This window comes from Astatotilapia calliptera, chromosome 5, assembly GCF_900246225.1.
Source record: "Astatotilapia calliptera chromosome 5, fAstCal1.2, whole genome shotgun sequence".
Classification (NCBI taxonomy): domain Eukaryota; kingdom Metazoa; phylum Chordata; class Actinopteri; order Cichliformes; family Cichlidae; genus Astatotilapia; species Astatotilapia calliptera.
The window spans coordinates 31,183,400-31,205,030 of NC_039306.1; the positions used below are offsets into that span (position 1 = coordinate 31,183,400).

General features: G+C 41.6%; 1 protein-coding gene across 8 annotated transcripts in view; it reads right to left on the minus strand.

The window, feature by feature from the left end:
* Positions 1 to 21,631, minus strand: part of foxp1b (forkhead box P1b) — a 147,921-nt gene that overhangs the window by 96,287 nt on the left and 30,003 nt on the right. For 6 of the 8 annotated variants that reach the window (XM_026168893.1, XM_026168895.1, XM_026168898.1 and 3 more), the window contains 2 exons: positions 17,994 to 18,037; positions 2,012 to 2,078 (listed from right to left, as the gene is read on the minus strand). The gene's annotated coding sequence lies outside the window, so the exon portion shown is untranslated. Of the gene's footprint in view, positions 1 to 1,519; positions 1,958 to 2,011; positions 2,079 to 7,170; positions 7,554 to 17,993; positions 18,038 to 21,631 lie in introns of those variants that run through there. The other 2 variants (XM_026168896.1, XM_026168897.1) reach the window with 2 other exon arrangements.

Consider the following 21,631-nt stretch of genomic DNA (forward strand, 5'->3'; position numbering starts at 1 on the left):
GTTTATTCTTAACGCTTCCATAAAAAGTAGATTAAACAAAGCAACTTCAACAGTTAAATGAAAGCAATATAAGCATTCACAGCAAAGCAAGAATTACAAGACGTGCCTCTTTGCACATTGTGTTCTTCTCTCCCTTACATGGATTCATGAAATTCAAATGACATCCAACATGAGAGGATAAGACTTTGAAAGACCTCAAAACAGGGGAACATGTTTTGGGCATCTGAGGATTGTCTTTTTTTTTTTTTTTATTGGGTTGGAAAGCTGGATGTCATCAGGTCTGAATAAATTGGCCAAAAAGGAGGCAAACACACGGCACACATCAGAAGCAGCCCTATCACAGAAATATGCCCGTATGATGATAAATATTCCAGATATCCAAATCAAAACTTTTGTCAGTAGCCTGCACCTCAAGTATATGTCATACTCTAAAGTGCATGCTTTTAAAATAAATATTTTTAAAAGTGCGTTCGGTCCAAATGGAGAGAAAAATGAGCACCATACATGCTTTTTACACACTCGTCCTCTTTGACTCGATTGCACTTTAAAAGAGCTTTAAACACCAAGACATATTAATCCCATAAGCTGCCACGGGGATTTCTGCATTAGTGATGCAATCAAAATCACATTGGAAGCTTGTGTCAACAATTAAGCTGATCTTGCCACATTAACATTAATTACACAACCATTTGGAAGATTTCAGTGCTGATCTTACATCTGGAGCAGGCAGCTGAGGGCTCTGGTGGAGTGGACCTGAGTATGCGGAGAATGCACTCCAGATAAACTCTCAACATGAGTCCTCTGCTTCCATTTTTTTCCCAAGGCTGAATCTTGTAAACGTGGTAGTGACTGAATCCCAAAAAAGAAGACCAAAGGCTTACTGATACATTGTTACATTGCAGAGAAGAGAGAGTCCTACAGTGCAACTGTAACAACACTTAGATATTTGTTTTCAGAATGTACGGAGAAGCTGCAGCTGTTAATATTTAAGACAGGATTTGTCTACAGGCAGGTGTTTTTTATTAGCAATCCAATATGACATTTTTAACATGCCACTTGAAGAAATATATTCAAAGAAAAACACTTGCAAAGTCTCTCTCGGTTCAAGAGTACAAAGAGTACAATCTCTTTTTTTTTTTACTGATCACACAACTATTCATTTTAATATTTATCAAATCAACTAAACAAAACCAAACAAACATGAGTTACATTACTCAGAATAGCTTTGTTGCCATTTAAAAAGCTACCTACAATGAAAGCACTGCTACCCATGTCCAACATATCCACTCACAAGTCACAGCATGTTTTTGGGGGGGAGCTAGTGAGTGAGAGACAGAAAAGAAATAATACAAAGAGAGATGAAAGAAAATATGGCAAAGAGAGGGAGATGAGGTGAGCTTTAAGTTGTACGAGAAAGAAAACAGACGCACTCCTCCTCTGAAGCCCTGAGCTCCTGAAGTGTTATCACCCCCCACCCCCCGCATGCAAAGCACTTCTCCAAAGTCCTACTAAGCCTCACCCAATCGCTCCATCCAGAAGTTCACATCCAGGGGGCCTCAGACTCTCTCAGACAGAGACACGGGTGTGAGAAGCAAACCTGAGATACGGGTGATATGCCAACCATAGCAGCTGTGTGTGTACTCCAACTCCCTTGTCTTGTTTGGTAAACACAGCATTACCTTATTTTAGCTAAAACCTTCCTAAAAATCTAGTTACTGTCCGTACGCCCCTGCGTCCAATTAGTCCTTCAACACTAAAAACCTTTTTAAAATCAAACCACTAACTTTCTTAACTAGCCACGGTTCTAGTTTCTGATCAGCAGCTTCTCTAAACACTAACAGAGTGCACCTGTCAAGTCCCCGGCCCACCCTCTTGGCCCTACATGCACACACAAAAATACAGTACACAAACAAGAAAACCACCCTGCATTCAGTTACTTATTAAGCCCTTTCAATAGAGCATTCGCACACACATGCTGGGTCTGGAGTCTGGTAAATGATTGTGTGTTTACCTTCCACGAGGACTTGCTTATTTAAAGCAATCTTCAGTTCCAGCGGTGGTGAAACAGCCTCCTCGCCCTGCAGACACAAAACGGGAGAATTATTTAGAATTCTGAAATAATTACCGCTGCAATGTTCGTCATCAGCACCCTCGAGCCAAATTACAAAAAAAAGAAACACGAGGTACACAGGTGTAAACTACAAGCAGCCGGCAACGAGCCAGCGGCTTCCACCAGTTGCTATCGATTGGAATTGATAACCGGCACAAACAGTCTTATATGTTCTGAGAAACCATCAGAAAGAAATCAATTCTCTACATTCCTGTGCTGTTTGCCTCCCCTTGTTTGTATGAAGCTGTACAAGCAGTCAGTGTACCTTCCTCAGCTGCTAGGAACGTAAAAGCAACCATTTCAGCTCAGAGCGGGGCAGGAGGCACCTTTCCTTTATCTTCCTGTAGCCTACTATTGTCACCGTCCGACACATCCTCGCATTTCCATCTGCCTGTTAACTACAACTACACCCACTGATGATAACAAGTGAACAATGGGGCTGTCTGTGAGTGAATGGTTTATTTGCAAGACAAAAACTTTTCATATTACTGACAGAAGATGCCCTTCTTGGCACCCCCTGCTGGTGAACACACCTCATCTATACCTGCTCTGCCCTCGCTCTACTCCCCTGGGTGGACCTGATCTGAATTCACGGCTTTCCTAAGTGAGCACTCAACCCAGGCGAAGAAAGATGAAAAAAGAAAGAAGGAAACAAAATCTTATTTTTATGGTAAACTGAGAAGTGACTGTGGACCAATATCTCAGGTGAATTTGAATAAAAGCATTAAAGCATATCCAAATATGAAAAAAAGGCTCCAACTCCCTCTCCCGCTGTTCTTTTTTGCCGTTTACATTTGGCAGTCAAAAATGTGGCCGGGCATTTGTGAAAGTGTATATCTAAAGCATGCCGAACGCAGATAAAAACAACCCGGACCAACGTGCCCAGTTTCAGCGTTAATTATGAGTTAAACGCCCTTGTTGAAAACGCGAGTCAACATGCAGCTCGCTCTGAACTCTACCGAGGGTTGAACAATCATTGAAAATGGACCATTCCCACACAACTACCCTATTATTGTGATTCATTACACTTCAATTAACATATCATCAATGGAATCGTAAATCAATGGTGAGTGGTGACAAATGACAGATATTTTCAGTTTCAAACTACTAAACATCATTAATTCCCATCACCTGAAAGAGCCCCGGGAGCTAAATGAGTTTACCCAATGCATAACATCCATTTAGATAAATGTTCTATCATTTTAATGATGGAAAATTTGTACTGGAGAGAAAAGGCAACAACGGGATCCTGATAGCAGCTGTACGCCTTTTCTCCTTGTAATATAAAGCCCATCTTGTAATACCTAAACAGATAATTGTCTCCATTTCAAACAGCACAGGGTTGTAATATTGCCATTTAGAACAGTGGGGGTGCACAGATCGTAGGGTGAGGATAAACAAGCACATGCTGCTTAGCCCGGTTGGGAAAAGGGAACCCATCACACACTCCCACATTGAGATTTTAGGGAATAGAACAACTCCTGGTTGAGATAATTACCCACCAAGGTGGGTTATGTGCATGCTCAGTAAGAGGCCAAATCTAAGAAAATGAATCTAAATGCAACAATTTTAAAAGACAAAGGAAACTAAGAAGCATTTTCTAAGGTTCTCATGCAAAGTCTTGGCTGGCTGTTGCATATCTGCCGTGCCATTTGGTTAAAAAAAAAAAAAAAAACCAACACAACGGCACATAGGACAACAAAGTACTTTTGACATGGAAATCTCACAGTGCAGTGACACGTAAAACTGATACTAACTGCACAGAGTTACACCAGTGATACAAACAAAACAGCACTTTGTTCCACCTAAACCTTTCAGCTAAACTCGTGCAACAAACAACATCTTGGTGAGCACAGAATTCCAATAATCTGCTGGATACAAACTCAATAGAAAAATACCTGTTTGTCAGTTATAGCCTGCAGTTAGCCATTAATCTTGGACTTTCCCAAGGGGGCATGTTCCAGGCTTGTAGTAGCAAAGCTACTAAAAAAACGCATGTTCTGTCATAATTAGTTGCTCTGTGTATTTTCTCCATATTATCTTTCCAGTACAGTCACTCGGATTGTGTTTTCTTTACCTGGGTGGGTTGCTGGATTGATGACAACTCCTGGAAAGAGGTATAAAGCAAAACAAGACTTGATGTCTTGCTGATTTCTGTCAAAAATGACTCACATATCTCAGCAGCGATTGCTTAAAAGTAAAAGATAATGAGCAGGAAGCTTTGACTTTCATTAATTATATACACTTAATTGAAATATGTATTCCACTATGTTTTCATTGAAGAGGTAGTGGAATACTGATAGTGTTACTTCTGTTACTGGATGCCACTTGAAGTAGCCTGAGAAATTTTAAAAACTGGCTACTAGTATGTACAAAGACTACAATGTAAGATATACATAATGAAATGATACAAAAATGAACATTACATTTTTAAGTTAATTATGCATGAAATTTTTATTTGTGCCGCTACGAGACCTTTTTATTAGCCCGATAGCTTTCAGGTGATCCATAAAAATGTTTCTATTTTGTATGCAAATACCACAGGGCTTCATTGTAGTCATGGTGGGAAAAACATGCAAACACCTTATTTTCAGAGGAAATGGAACAATCAGAAGGGTTTTTTGCTATGGTAATGAACGGCTGTGGTTACATGTGAGTGTGAACAAAGACTCATTTTATTCTGTCCACAAACCTGTGAAGTGGACTTTCCTATTTTTTGAAGGGTTCACGGCTTCACAATATGCTCTCTAGTCACAGGTATGTTATCAGTGCCTTTGGCTTTGTTGTAAGATTGCATGTTCAAAATATGAATTAATACCCCTCCACTGAAACGCACCCAATCCCAACAAAAGGCCTGCATTCACTGTGGACAGCTCTTCAGCTCCTCTAATGGACAGGCTCTCCTCTCTCTTCACACCGTGCAGACAAAAAGATGAGGGCCCATGAATATTTACCACTAAGTAAAGTTATTCCATTAATTACTCTAAGCACGCTTAATACTATATCTGTGGCTACTTCTGTGGCGGCTTGTTAATGAACCTTCACATATCATTACCATATTAATTAATGCTCAACTCAATGGTTGTCAATAGGAGGCTGCCAGAGTTGTCTCGTGGTTCTTTACAGCCCATCCTGCATGTTTGGTCCACTTAGCATCAGCATCTGAATAATTCTACAGCATCTATTTATCATGCCAGGCTATAATAGTCTGTTTGAATCTAAACAAAAAAAGTTGAGATACTGGTTTAACGTAGCTAAAAGCATTGTGTAAATAAAATAGTGTGTAGAAGAGTTGTAGTTGTGTAGAGTCACTGATATGCAGGGTCACTGGTATTTGTTTTTAGGGTGTGTGCAGGAGATTTTCCTAGTCACTGTCTGTGCAATGAAACACAGGAAAATCTAAAGCATGACTCACTTCTCAACAAACGCAGCTGCTTACTGTATGATCTGATCTGCCAAAAGGGCTGACTGCACACTATTTTCCCCCTCTTTTCTTCTGGGCTTTTATTAAGAAGGACTGATTAAATGAAAACCATGGCTAAGTCTCATAAAGTCTAAAAAGTCAGCATTTTAAAAAAGTGGAGAAAAATGCATTGTTGTGTTTTTTTCTTTTTAATGTGATTGGCAGGATCAGGGCGTTATATTGTAACACCCACACAGACTGTAAACAACAGCACTTTCTGACACGCAAACAGACTCAAAACCCACCAATTAAACCCAACTTCAATCCAGCCAGCCCTTATTCTGGGTGCTTATTTTCAGATTCTCTTTTTCTAAGCTTAAAAGGCAACAGTGCAGTCTGGTGAATGTCAGGCCTGTCTGATCCCCCAGATTCTTTGGACCTGCCCTCACGTTTTGCTGAGCTAAGAACAAAGTACACAGAGCGCAGCTTTTCTCCATGGAGTGCTTTGCTGTCTTAATATTAATGAAGTGGACCCAAAACAAGCAAGGACAAACATTTCTTTACACTATTCAAATGTGCCCACTGAATATAAAATGTCTCATCGACCACTGAATGCATGCCGCTGTTTACTGATCCATCAGAGAATCGCACTTTGTTTATTATTCTGTCAGCAGAGAAGTCACAGCCAGTGCAGTTCAGCATCCACGGTCAAGAAAGGTTTCACACTTAACATGCAAAATCAGATCAGGCCGGTCGAAATGTTTAACCCCGCTCCTGTATGTACAGCAATGTACAGCACAGCACACACGGCCAGAACATTATGCAATCCCATTTTTACAACAAACCCCTTTCCACCCTGTCAAGCAGGAGGACTGTCAATTCTACCCAGCCATATCAAGTTACCACTCTCGCCCAGGTCCCAGCTCCTCTCCAACCACAGATCCTGTGCGCTATTAATATCAATAAGCTGCAGATTCCATTTCCCCAGACAAAGACAAAGGGAGAACAAGATGCGATGAGTGAGGGGAGGAACTAATACCCTTACGCATCGTGGGGTTAGTAGTCACTCTCACCTCCAACCCTGCTGCACTGAACAAAAGGAATATTTTGCACATGTAAAGCCGGACAATGTCAACTTTAACTAATAGGTCATATATTTTCCAATCATTTGTGGCTGTTTTTAACTGGGACAGCACAACACACACCCCTCAGTACTGCTGCAGCTAACGTTCCTTGAGGTTTCCTTGAGTCTTTTTTTGTTTGTTTGTTTGTTTGTTTGTTTTGCACGTCTATCTTAAAGAATTTAGATTTAATTCTGTTTGCCAGAGCATGAGCAGAAATGAACAAATTAACAAAATGATTCATTGCTTGTTTCATCTCTTTAGAAAACTCTCTAAACACTCGAATACTTCACTGAATTCACCCTTTTGCAATCTTACACTGTACGGCAATTATTATACATGTTGAGTAGCATTGTATTATGACCAATAGAGAAAGGCATTGCCATCTACACCCTATACATAAAATCTGTCAATCACTTACAGAACACACCTACAAAGACGCTCGTACAGACTCGCAGTCATGGAGCACTGTGCCATAAAAGGAATGACGAGGAGGAGAAAACAGTGTAAAGATAATATAATCTTCACAGACTTACCTTCCAACAGTTAAACAGACTTTCATCATGTTTACAAAACTGTATATTCATTCATATTTCCTCCAAGCACTGAGTATTTGAAATCCACTTCGGAAGAAGAGGAGAAAGCTGGCGGTGAAAGTAGTCTAAGTAGTAATGAGGTAGTCAAGTGAGTTTGCATGTGTGTATAAGAGAGAGTGAAAGAGAGAGAGAGAGAACTAGCCTGGCCAGACGGAAGAGCTGAGAGGTACTAAAGGTATGTGGTCAAAACACAACAAAAGTCGGCGCCGTGCTCTAAATTAAACATGCAGGAAGAGGCCCGTTTGCATAAACACAAACACTCAGCAAATGAAGAACTAGCACGGAGCAGACGCCTGCTGGGAGCCCTACCTGTCCTAGCCTCTTTTAATTAGACAAGAGCATACAGAACAAATGAACATCAGCGAGGTCAAAAAAACAGAACAGGAAAAAGAAAAAAGAAAAAAAAAAAACTTCCTCATGCCTCTGATGACACGAACAGAGGATTTCCCAACAGTTACACAGAAGGCACTTGACTTTCTCTACACTTTGTCAAACACCATACATGAGCATTTTACTTTTACATCCACACAGCTAATTACTTCATCAATAGGCACTCTGCAAGGCTGAGGATAAAATTCTGACTAAATAAAATGTACCAGTCTAAAAATGTCACCAGAGCATGAAGTCTTCAACATGAAACTACTTAATTACAACCTAAAATACTAATTAAATTTTTAAATATCAAATTTAATTAATGTAAGTAGGTCATTTTTTGGTGTGGGCTTTCATTAAATGATGTCCTCGATTAAAATGAAAGTACACCTTGTGATCTTCTTGTTCTTCCTTACATATGCTTCTCTTCTTCCCACCCCCTGGTGGAAAACCTGAATTTTAGCAGGGAGGAAAAAGTGATTTTTACGAACATCCATCGTCCAATGCCTTTCTTCCTAAAGACACTGCTGTTCCCACTCTCCTCTCTACACCCCTGATCCCTCCCCCACACCTTCTTATTTGCTTCATCTGTTTCTTGGGCCAGGAATGCAGAAGTTTGTGCTGTAAGTGGGAAGCTCCTGAAAAAAGCGAGAGAAAAGAAAATCCTATCTTAGTAAAAACAAAACAAAAAGAATGGAAGCTGAGCCCCTCCAGAAAGTCTAGAGAGAAGCATCAGATGCTGAGTGACACATACTGATGTGGCCAGTCAAAGATGCAATTTTCATGTGAAACCCTCTCAAATGGATCAGGGGAAAAGGAGGGGCTAGGGGTGAGGTGACACAAGTTGACAGGAGAGGAGCGAGAGAGAGAAATTGAGGGGTGAGAGAGGGTAGGATAGAGGGAAAAAGAGCAAAAATGAGACCTCGGGAAAATAAACAGGGTGTTGGGTTTCAAAGGCAAGGGGGACACAGGCATTCCATTGTTCAAGCCAATTATCAGTAGAAAATAATAACAACAGATGGATCCAGAGCGGCCAACTTGTGCCGGAGCACCGTAGCGCTGGAGAACAGATGATGAAATGTGAGAGTGCTGTTGGAGGGGCAAGAGGGACAGGAGGGGTGGGGAGGTGCTGCTGCCCTACACACACACACACACACACACACACACACACACACACACACACACACACACACACACACACACACACACACACACACACACACACACATAAAGTGACACACAGCTCCTCACACCAGATGTGAACTTCTACAAGGACAGCATAATATGTGCTCTCTGGCCACCATTTGTACCGTACAATAGTTTAGTCAACAGCACCACGTGTTCAAAAGGGGCATCTGAAGTCAGATGACACATATGGCCCCCGTGTTGCCATGTGATAAATTCAAATCTGTGCATTCCTTTGGTGCTCAACAAAGCGGGGTCATTTGTTGGTGAACACATGCTTGTTGCTGTAACAACAATAAAGCATGTAATACACAGAATGAACATGCATTTTATTTATTTATTTTTCTTTCACTCTGATGACCTCCTGTGATGTTGTCATTTGATGTTTTACAGCATATTTTATGTTCACAGGAAGAACAGAAAGCTTCACTAGTGCAGCGGAGGCAGACCTCATTGACTCTGGCTTCATTCACAGATCCCTCATATCATCCATGGACTGACAGGCAGCGGAGGGGGCTTGCAACCTTAAAACAAAACCAATTCTCTGTGTGTCCTGTCAAGGGTGGGAGATGTCTGCAGATAGCAGTACAAAAGATCTGCCCTTCCTTTCCACAAGAAAAGAGAAGTTTTCATTTCATTAACTCCAGACTAAAGCGTAATTATCTCCCTGCAGACCTTAATCACCAACAGAAGGATAATAGAACAAAAAGCAGTTTCTTCTTCAGTCATTAAAGTTTTTTTTAATGTTGTTGTTCTTTTTTCCTTTCCTCCGCACTTTAGACGAGTCCATCAAACAATGCAAAAGATTAATGGGGGCTGGATTAAAGTCTCATTTTCAAAAACTGTTAGTTAAGGAGGTTAAAAGATTTTGGCCGATTTGCTTGAATGCGTCATCTTTGGCTCCTTTTTATCAGGCGGTTTGACCTGTTGACCAGCAGGGGCTTTGGGTTGGCTCTGAAAGGATCACGATGTTGGATCAATAAACGATTCGATTAAAAGTGGTAGAAAAAAAAGCAAATATAATCAGTCTGAACACCAAAACACCTCTTTACAATTGTATATAATCTAAATGACTAGCATTGCTTGAAGCTGCTTGTGATATTATACCGTGAATGAAAAATCCCAGGAGGATTGTATAGACGGATTTCTGCAGCAGGAAGAAAAAAAGAATGGAAAACTTTGCCTAGATTTAATTAGCTCATGAGAAATAATTGCCATTAGCAAATCCCGTCAAATGGGGTTGAGGCATTTTGCTGTAAAAAAAGAAAAAAAAAGTCATATTTTTGGATGATGAGGAGACAAAGGGTTTTCAAACAGGAACTGGCGGGCCATCAGCCGTTTAGTGCACTGACACTGGGGTCGAGTTAATTAGACTATTGTCATTTTAATCAGGACAGCACGGCGGCCATCACTTCCTGAAAGAGCCAGTGGACTTTAAACAGCTGAGGGATTTTTGTGTACGTGTGTGCATGCGTGTGAATGTATGCGCATGCACTGCATGTGTGTTGGGCCTGAGGTGTCATCCGGCTATGGGTTATGGGGTATGGTCTGGTTCCCTCACATGCTTAGAACATTAATGAGCTGGAGACACACCACGGAAACAAAGGACCCTGAAGGATCACCAGGGGAAACTACTCGCCTCTACTCTACTCATGTCTCAGTTCATTTGAAAATAATTTAAATATCAAATATTTGAAATAATTTGCTTCTCCCTGGCTATCAGATTTTGAATAGGGAGTCTTTCATGTCTTCGTTATTATGTTCTTCACTAGCATTAGCATTTAAAACATAATTAATGTAACCATATTTTCGAGGTGCTTACCATTATGTTAGAATAATGGTTTATTTTTGTCTGATTTCCATATTTTATAAATACAATGGGACGATCGTAATAACAAACCCAAAGAATGGCAAATGATAGATCAAATCTTTGCTGAATATCATTAATCTAAAGAGAGTTTTAATCAAAACTGACAAAAGACTAGATTTAACCTGCTCAAGGCTTGCATGATGAAACTCACTTTGTGCCACTCTTTGTGAAAAACAGATAAAGAATGGTCGGTCGTATTTAGCCACCAGGCTTCGGAGCAAAAGTTGGGGGTGGAGCAGAATAACTCGAGCTGTCAGTGGAGCGCTGCCAATCAGTGGAGGTGATAAGGGGACCAGCTTAATGTTAACAACAAAACATCTTTGTGACTTTTCCCCTGGCCATAGTTCAGGTCATCTGTGGACAAGGTCACAAAGGTAACCTGGAGACAAATGCTGGTGAACTTCCCCCCGTGACACCGCCGCCAGCCCCGGGGGCAGGGCTGGCCAATGACATTAGCCAAGCTTCTGAGTACAAAGTAGACTCCTGCAATATTTCACATTCCCCAACCTCAAGGGAAGCTGCATTAAAAGAGGCTGGAGCGGCCCTGGCACATTTGGCTCTGTGTCACCACTACTATGTCTGTTTATGATTATATTAATGGTTCTGTAAGTTCATCGTTTTTAACATTAGTCATTAATATTTCACAGGGAGTTAATATTAATCTGATCAGAAATTATCTTCCTTCAATAATTCAAAATTCACATTAATAATTCAATAAAAAGAATGTTCTGCATAGTTGAGAGGGGAAAAATGAAGATATTCAATAACTAGAAAAGTCGCAATACAGCCCCAACTTGGCTACAGCGTAGCAGCAGAATGTAAAAAGCCACGAGCAGCTTTAATGCAATGCAGCTTGTTAGCAGGAACTAAGGTAACCTTGGTCAACTTAATATGAGTTGTAATCCAGATTAAATAGACTGACTAACCCGGGACCAGAGGTTGCTGTATCCACTTGTGTACATTCAGAGATAAAGAAGAAACGCAGACAGTGAAGTCTCTGTGCCATTAGAAGCGCTGCACCATCCAAGTTCTTCAATAAGAGATTTGCAGGGATTAGACTGTGAAATAAAGACCTAATCTTTATTTGACAGGGAAGCCAATCTCTGGCTCACTGGTCAACCCCCTTGTGGCAGGCGCCTCTTTCACAACTCACTTTCACTGTTACACACCTCAGGCTTATTTAAAACCACATTTAGGCTGCACACTCTAGCCTGTATGAGGTCTCAATGTAATTATCATACGAAAAAGACAAAAAAAAAAGAGATGAACTGTGAGCAGAGGCACAGAGGCAGAAAGACTTATTCCACAAACGACATCCAGTGTCTTACCTGCATGTGAGTGCATTGTGAGAGCAGGTTCCTTTGGTAATTTTCCTTTTTCAGCTGGCCTAAGCTGTGCCTGATTAAAAATCTAACCAATTTCCATGTGCAGTTCAATGACAGATGGAAAGAGATATTTCATGGAGATGTATAGTCGAGACTGATAAACTATTAATCACACTGCCGGACAATGACACCAGCTAAATTTAAACGCAAAGTGAAAAGGCGTCAAGTAACAGCCTCCCTTATTCCTTAAATTATTCATTACAGGGAGCTGTTATTGGACAGCAAATAGAATTAAAGCTCACAGATTCCACTTAATTACAGTACGTGTTGATGGTGGCTACAGATGTCACAGTTTGGACTGGCAATCCTTCACTAAGTTTAACCCTGTCAGACAGTGACCACGGTCGACTCCTGTCCTGCTGTCTTCTTTTCACCATCCCTCTGTATCTGTGTGCTGTATATTTCTAATATAAGAGAAATATGTTAATAACATATCTAAAATTATCTCAAGTGAAATCTATTCCTCACGGCCCTTTTCTTCCAAACCAGTGTGCTGCATATTTGCAAATCTGTTGTTTGATATGCACAGATTTGAAACTTAATAACAAAATTTTATTACAAGAACAAAAAGCAGAAAAAGATGGGGGGGGGGGGGGGGGTGTATTTATAAATGTTGTGGTCCTATAGTCTGTCCTGCAGGGCAGCACTGACTCTGCCGTTCACATCTTTGCAGTACTGTCAACGGCACATGCAGTAGAGGCGCATCACAGCTGAGCAGACAGTGGTGCAGAGTGAAGAAGTGTCCTCATGGTAAAGCATCAGTTAACAGTCAACAACCTCATTATCAGGGTATCTACAGCTATAAGCAAGTTAAATTTCAGACTTTGTACGACCTTCTCATCAACACTGTACACTGACCTTGTTTTTTTTTTATCTGTGGATGATGTTTTTTATATTTGAAATGTATTTTTGTGAAACTAAGCCACTGTTCCTGTGGTCAAACGACTGCTTCATTTGTCTGTAGCTATGTGATATCTGATCCTGCCACCTAGCAAGTCACAGGTGCTACAATAAATAAATACATTCATTTCCTTAAACAAGCATTTTCTTCAGTAACAAATACAGCAGTTTATTTGTAACCGTAAATGAATGATTAAGAACAAGGAAATAAATAAATCTGACACAGTTCTCAAGAGCTAAAGGTTTCTACTTTTACAGAAGCACTTCTCCTGTGTTTGGGCAAGTCGACTGGACAAATACTGTATAATGGCTGTCAGTGAGTGGTTGACCTCGCTTACTGGCCTGCCCCTATGTGAATTCAATTTGGGAAATGATTAACTTGCAAACCAAGACAGTACAGATAATTTTAACATTTTCCCCAACCTTACCAGGTGCAATAGCTTTTCAATAATGGCCAAATTCTGAACATCTTGAATGAACTTCACTTGAAAATGAGACGCTGCAACTGGGAATACATTTTACAAAAATGGAAAGTATAGAAAAAACATGTATCAACATGACCTCCATCAAACAAGAATAAATGGTAGTTTCAGCTAACGTCTGATTTACATTGTTTTAAAAAATATCCGTCTACATCCCAAAAGGTTGATTCTGTTCATCTGGACGTAACGTTTTCGGTGGGAGAAACGTTTCGTCACTCGTCCAAGTGACTTCTTCAGTCTCAGCTGACTGCAGGTTTCCCCAACCTTACAAACAGTGCCTGAAACTAGCACCACAGACTGAACAATGGGGAACTGTGAGGTCACAGCCCATTGTTGTGAGTGACGAAACGTTTCTCCCACTGAAAACGTTACGTCCAGATGAACAGAATCAACCTTTTGGGATTTACTTACCTGGATGACTGAGCATGCATCAAGACAGAGCCATCTACAAATTAGCACAGGTTCAGTGTGTGATGGAAGTTGTAGTTTCCCTAAAACAGTAAAGACTTAAAGATATACAAAATAACCATTAACTGTTAAATTAAGCTACCATAAAAATTCACACAGTAATCAAATGTCATTTTCCTATTACTGGCACACAAAGGCTTTGTTTGTGTGCTCCATATCCGCTCAGTGTTTCTCCCTCACTATCTTTCTCCCTCTCTCTTCCTTGTATTACCCCCAGCTTACAGCAGCAAACAGAGTTGTATGCAAATACTAAAAGCCATAATGCATTATATTGTTTGGTGTTAACATTTGAATATTTAAATGGCACGTTTTAGATCTAGATATTCCCATTTCAATTTCCATATACTGTACATGCTGCATGCAGACAGTTAAGTTTGACCACATGGCAGCCTGAATATTTTTTCAGTTTATTTGCATCTTTTCCGCACAATATTGGTTTGACATGCCATCATTTTCATTATTATGTTCTTGCTGCATATATACTTGTTAATAATGCAAGTTACCAATGTTTATTAAATGTCTCCAGTATGTGGCCAGTGTCACAGCCACAGAGCTAGATGTTTGAATCACCCACGTACATGCCACTTAACCAAATTGGCAAAGCTGATAAGCTGTATTTACATAGCAGTGTTGCTGAGCGTGATTGCTATCAGTAAAACTTCCCCCCACGCTTTAATGGAAAGTTGGGCTATAACTTAGTGTGGGTTACAGCTGCCCTCGGGAAAATAGCTCAATTACACTCATGGATATAAACACTCATGTGGTTGTCAAAGTGGTAAACAGATGTGGGGTGACAGTCTGTTGTATGTGCTCAGTCAAGCAGCTGTTGCCGCACCTTCATTCATGCACTTGTTCTGATGACGGATTCCTGTTTCTCTTCCCATGGCTCAAAGTGAAGCCGTGTTGTTTGCTTATGGGGCAGTGGCAAAAGGCAGATTATATGATAGAATATTATTAGTGTGCTGCCTGTGTGAAGCTGCACTTTTACTGCTGCTGTCAAACTGTCGGTTTGCACGGAGTGGACATGCATCTCCATAAAGACCTTTCTGTTATTAGGCAGGGCAGAACCAAACCCGCACCATCTTTCCAAACAGAGAAGACAGCATAAGAGCATTCCGAATGATGTCATATGATGTTATTTTGCCTTGGCGCACTGTGCATTTGTGCTCGCACAGTGTATTGAAAAGGACATCCCCTTTGGCTGTTGTCTCATTGGGAGCCTACCTGTCACACGGCTGATATGACGCTCTTTGAATGCAATGTGTACATGTGATCAGAGCTGCAGTGAGCACCCCAGATGACAAAGTGACTAGGAGTGTCAAAGCAGCCTACAAACAGGCCTGTCCTCTTCTAGACAGGAAGCTGGGAGCAGCAGAGGCGCTGCCTTGTCTCATCTGCCAGCAGTGCTCGCTGCCTCCCCGCCTCATCACAGCATCCATGTCTGATGGTGTGCACAACTCCATGCTGGACGGCTGTTTTGATTTCAGCCTGTGTGACACATCTGTTGCTTGTCACGTTGTGTTGTGCCTGTCTTGTGAGCGCGACCGGGGCAAATCTGCTTCTCATCTCTCTGTTCGTGTTTACAAACAGGGCTGGCGTTTACAAACAGGCCAGCATGGTATGTGCTGTGCAGAAGGTCAGAATGCCTTATGAGACACTAGGTGCACCTGTGCAGCTGCTACTACAAGCCATCAATCCTCATAACCTGCTGTAAATGTGTAGGTTGTAGAATGTGAGTGCTCTGTATAAAAAGATGCATTACCTACTAATAAAACCTGTATGAAATGTTAAGTAAAAGCCCCAAGTAATTGCGGCGCTGATTGTATATAATACACAGTGAAAGGAAAAAAGTTATGGATCTTGGTCACTTTCTCATCCTTTAAGAATTTCCAATCATTGTACACTACCTACTGAAAATCAATTACTTCCCTCCCACGTCTAATTGAAAAAATTTGCTGTAAATCAAAGCTGCATCAAGGGAGCATTCTTCACAGTCCGCTCTTTATGGGCTTTCAAAGTACTCTGCATGAGCGCCTCACAAAACTACCAAAATCAAGGATATTCTACGCAAGACTTCCACTGTCAGCTTAAATACATGAGCGATGACTATGGCTAATTGGATCCATCCAATCCATCCATCTATGAAGCACAGATGCTTTATCAGCGAAAATCAAATGACATTGTTTCAATCAGCAAGGCGGGCACAGCACTAAAGAACCAGAAAGGTATTTATTAATGAGATGCTACAGCAGCTTAGAAGGGGTGCATTCACAATTGTTTCATTTCTATGTCCTTGTCTTTCCAATTAATAATCCAAAGTGCTTTATAATTACTAGCTTAGGATTCATTTCCATGTTAAGTGCTGCTGTGACCATAAATTGCAGTGGAAACAGTTCTGATAGCAATGTTTGTTCACTGAATTTAAAACTGTGTTTTTTTTCCGATTATTGTTGAATAAATTAATCGAAAAAGACAAAAATGAACAGAAATGACTAAATTCAAAACTACACTAAAAATAACAGTAAATTCAGCTTTTGTCTACACGAACCATCTGCTTGAGTATCAAACCCTTGCCTGCTATGTAAATGCAATCCCTCTTAAGAGGGTGGGGAAAAATTTGAGATGGCTCATTTACATTGCCAAATGACACAACACTCATACTTTCCATTTACTATCAAACTGTTTTGCAGACACACTAACCTGGAAATGATCAGCCAGAGTACTCCCTCACCACCAAGTCAATGTAACATCACTGCTGTAAAACAAACTGAAATCACACTCAACGGCACACGGCGTGATCGAACACCGTGACTGCCATTTCGACTGGCCTCGTCAGACCACGAGACAACACGTAGCAGCGCTGGCACGGCAGGGAGGCACAACGCTGCTACGGAGCGCTAATATATTCAAAGAGGGATCATTTACTTAAGGCTTGCATCCAAGGATCAGCCTGGCCTTCATTAGCCTCAATCTGACACGGATGTGAACAACATGTTGCCTTGCCACACGAACACTGCCCCTCCTCCCTCTGAACCCCAAACACTTGAATCCCTTTCCTTCTCTGAGACCTTCACAGCAAATTCCTCTGGAAATATCACAGGTTGTTAGCATTCCAGAGAGAATTTTACATGGGTGTACACTCAGGCTTTAATTAGAGACTCTATTTGATCATTCAGCAGCTGGGCTTTATTAAAAATATGGGTTCACCTCGCCTTACAGTCACCCCCGGCTCAGTGTGAAAGAGCTCACAGAGGCAGAAGAGTCTACGAGAGGAGAAAATGAATATTCATTGCTCGATACATAGAGTGTCTGTATGGGAAATCTACACCCCGCGAGGCAGTGTTTACACTTGGTTTACAACAACACTGAATATCAGTCATGTCACAATCACCACTGTGAGCAAAGTTCATCTCTATCTTTTTTTAATGTGAACACCTGACTAATAAGATCTCCATTAATAGTCTGTTTCCGAGCCACATGTTGTTTACTGAAAAGCTTCAACCGTAAATGTCAGCACAGAACCCAAGCTACATCGACCTGAAAGAACCAAAGAGATGTAAACTATATCTGACCAAGGTCGACAGGGACTATAAAACAAACACCGGGTTTAAGGTGAAGTCTTCCCTGCGTGAAGGTTAGCCATGTTTTGTGTTTACACTACACTGCAGGCTTTGAAATTGTTTTGCAGTGTGGAGTCTGCCCAGGGTCATTGTTTGTTTTTGACGTGTTTATACACCACACAAGGAGTAATGACTTCTAGGATAGTCTGGGGATGCAGACATGAGCCAGCACACTATCTGCAATTTTCTTTACTTTTCAGGTTCACAGTTAACTCTGAACACCAGCACGACTCACTGACCTGGCCCCTTGCACGCATTTAAGCATTCAAACTCATGTCAACATGCAACGGCATCAGGAAAAGAGGAAATCGGTTACTATGCAAAACCTTTCTTATCATCCTGTGGCATTCAAACTCACAACTATTACCATATAATGCCCTTCTTTGAGAAGACATTAGGAAGAATGCACCAAAAGCTGGTGCACGAGTCGTGTTTCTTAACCAAATGCTGGTGTCTACTGATGTTTCTGTGAGGTACTTACTTTAATCTATGGCTCCACAGGATGTCACCACTGGAGGGTCCTGGCTGGATCGGCAAGCAGTCAGCAGAAGGGGAGGAGAGAAGAAGAGAGGAGGTAGTAAAGGAAAGTTAAGGGGTGGGGGTGGCAGAATGGAAAAAAGAAGAGAAACAGTGGAAATTATTTCAAACGTGAAGGTGACAAAAGCAAGAACATAGCTATTTTTCCACAATCAGCTTTTTCAATAATAACCATGCTGTCACAACACGCAACCACATGCACCTCTCAGTTAAGTGTGAGTTCAAAACTGAAAGGTCACAAAAAAGGTCACTTTCAAATTAATATTCATGTCAGGCAGATAATAGGTTTGAACAGGCTTCTCAGTGGACCGTTTACATATCAGTGGATCTAGATTTAGTCTCTCAAACAAGAACTCCCTTGATTAAACAAATAATGACAAATTCCAACAACTGTAACTGAGTCCAAATTAATTTGAACATTGCTCTAATTGCATTTAAGCACTCCTCCTCCCTAACCTAAGATCAACCGCGTTTTAATTACTGCCTTCTGAAGAATGAATCCCCGCAGTGGCGGTGGAAAAATAAAAATAGAGCATGTTTTACAGAACACTAAAATGTAAATGTTTTTGTTCGGTATAAATAAAGCTCCACTGCACTGACTTCTCACAACACTCGTGCTTTCTGAAATAGCTTGTTCGCCCTTTTCAAATTGCCACACATTAGCACTCAGCCTCTTACAGCCATGCTCTGTCATTCAGCTCTACTGCCCCATGCCCCTTCGCCTTAACTCTTTCCCTCCGTTTGCAAACACGCAGGGAAGAGACGGCGAAATGTGTTTCCTGAATGGGAGGAGAGGTGGAAAAAGCCCATCCTGCCCCAAGAATCACCGCCGCCCCGCCAGAGCTGCCGCCACTGGCCTTTCTGCAAAGGCAGCAAAAGTTCCCCAAGAGGGGAGCGTCTGCCAACTCAAACAGGGCTCATTCTCCTCTCTCTGGGCCGTCAGCCGCCCATGTGGGCCTGCGCTGGGCTTCCTGAGGGCTCAATGCAGCTGGAGGACTTTGAATAAAGGTAACGCCAATGTCACAGCTACTGTAAACTTGCGAGGCTGCTCCTGTCAGCAGGACATTCCCAATCAAAGCAGAAACAACCCCACCTAAAACACAACACATTGTTTTTTTCCACTGGCCCCAAGTCCAAACTTCCCACGAATCACAAAGACAGCACACAGGCGAGAGGGCAACCACGGTTCCCTGATCTTGCCAAACAAAATGCCAAGAGACCAGGAATGACATTCAGCTCTGGGGTTTAAAAATACGAGCAATTTGAAAATGATTAGTCTTATTTTCTTGTTGAGCGCCTGACACAGGAGAGGAAACCAGAACAATCAACCCAACTGCCTTTTTTTCTGCTGAATTTAGAAACACTAATTAGTTTTGCTCTCGTAAAGCCAACCTGAAAACGACCAATTAGAAAGTGAAAATGAGACATGCAGAGAAACAAGAGCTTGTCATTTGCACTGTTTAAGTCCCATATGCACAACTTTACTGTGATGACTTTCACACAAGCTCGAGATGATTGGCATGCCACCTACTAAATTTGATGTCGCATACACACACACACCAGTCAAACAGCCTTTTGCCTAGTTGGATGAAACTATTACAGATCTGTACGACCACATCAAATTCAAGCTAGGCAGCCTGGGCATGCAGATGTCTGAAGCACCAGGCTGGGAGAGGATACAGCCCACCAGGCTGACCACAGCACCAGCTGGTTACAGCTACAGACGTACCAGAGCCAAACTGCTCCCCCTTACAGGTGCCTCTTCTCTGAGTTTCCTCTTTCAGGGGTACTGGAATAATACATCTGTATGTACTCTTTCACTGTAACAACTGAGGCAGGTATCTTTAAGTACTTCTTTTTCAGACACACCTGAAATATATTTCACCTGCTGAGTGCCGTTGGTTCACATCTATCCAGTCACTAGAAGTGAACGTAAAATGTGAAAATTATCTGCAGGAATTTCAGTGCTATTCCCCCGGCAAACAGTGGCGAGTGTTTCATCACTGTCGGACTGAAGACGGATGAGCTGTCAGTGCCTTCCCCTGTCCACAATCCAGCTCCTGGGCTGGGAAGTGGCTAAAAAAGGCCGGGGCAACGCTTTCCAGGACTGCGCCTTTTACTGGGAGTAATTCTCAGATGCCAGATTGCTGCCAACGTCCTTGCAGCCAATGGCAGAGAGGCCAGTAAGTTCACATTAACTGCAGAGTGTAACTGCACTGAACATCTGCTCATGAATGAGAGCGCTGCCCACTAACTCAGCTAGTTGAAGCCCGCTGATGAAAAATTCAACGTTCTCCTCGTTGGCACGCTTGTTTTGCACTATTCTCCTGAGCCCCTAGAATTATATTAAGAGAATTTCAGCACGGCCTGGTGTATCTGAGAGAACAGCTGGCGCTGAAAAGAGATCTGCCGCTCGGCGAGGGCTCAGGGACTTCACACGGGATCTGCCTTCTCCTACACCATTTGTCCTTGAAGAGAAAAAAAACCCCACCAGTGTTAAGCACCCAGGTAATAATAAGAAAGCAGAGGCTACATTTAGCTGATTACACCACCCGTGTACAGCGGACAGCGCATAACCACTGAAGACATGAATCGATATTGAGTGGAAAAGGAAGACAGAAGAGCATTTGTGACATGAGGCAGCTCCCCCGACCTCAGGAGGCCTATTCGGTGCACCTCTCTTTTGTTTGTCTTGTTTGGCTCATTAGATTGTTAACTAGGAAGAATCTGCCCCCCAACCCCACAATATGGAACAAGCTGAATCAGAAACAAAGGCAGTGTGTTAAGGGAACAACTACTTCAAAGACCTTCAAGTGCTGCAATCATGTGCCCCATAAGTTTCTAATGTTACAGGAGATGTGAAATGGACAAATATACAATGTTCAGGCAAACAATGAAAGTTGTCATGTTCATGTTCTACGACAACTACTGACCCCAACTTTTTCTGGCATGCCCCATTTCACCACCCAAACCCAGTTCATGCATCACTCGCAGCTATTTTTAATCAATTGGCAACTATAAGAAATGATCCAAATTTCGGTAAAAATAATGTTTAGCACGGCAGCAACAGCAAACTCCCAACTTTCATTTTCCCAAATCAAAAATCATATTTATTCAACTTAACTTGACTCTATATTTTGCCCCTGAAAAAAGGTACACGGTGACATGAACTGACAAAGTCTTTCCTGTGAAGATGATGAAACCGTTTCTCCATTTAAAAATGTTAAATTTAAGGAAGTGATGACTGCTTGCAAACACTAAGAATAAAAGATTACCAAACTCGGTAATTTCACTTCTGTCTTTCTGGAAATACAGTTAACATATTTCTATATGTCAGCAAAGAGCACAAACTAAGAGAGCGAAACCATGTTTCTCATAGTTGATTTAGTTCAAATCTCAGTTTTACAATGTCTGACCTTTGCATCAAAATCAGGTGATTTTAATACATCTCTGCCTTCATCTGGATTTCTGTGCTTCGTGTTGAAGGAAGCCAGAACAAGCTTAATTCATTTCTTTAATACCATGCACTGGATAATGTGGAAATCATGGCAATGGCCCAAAAGGGGATCCGTGAATATGATA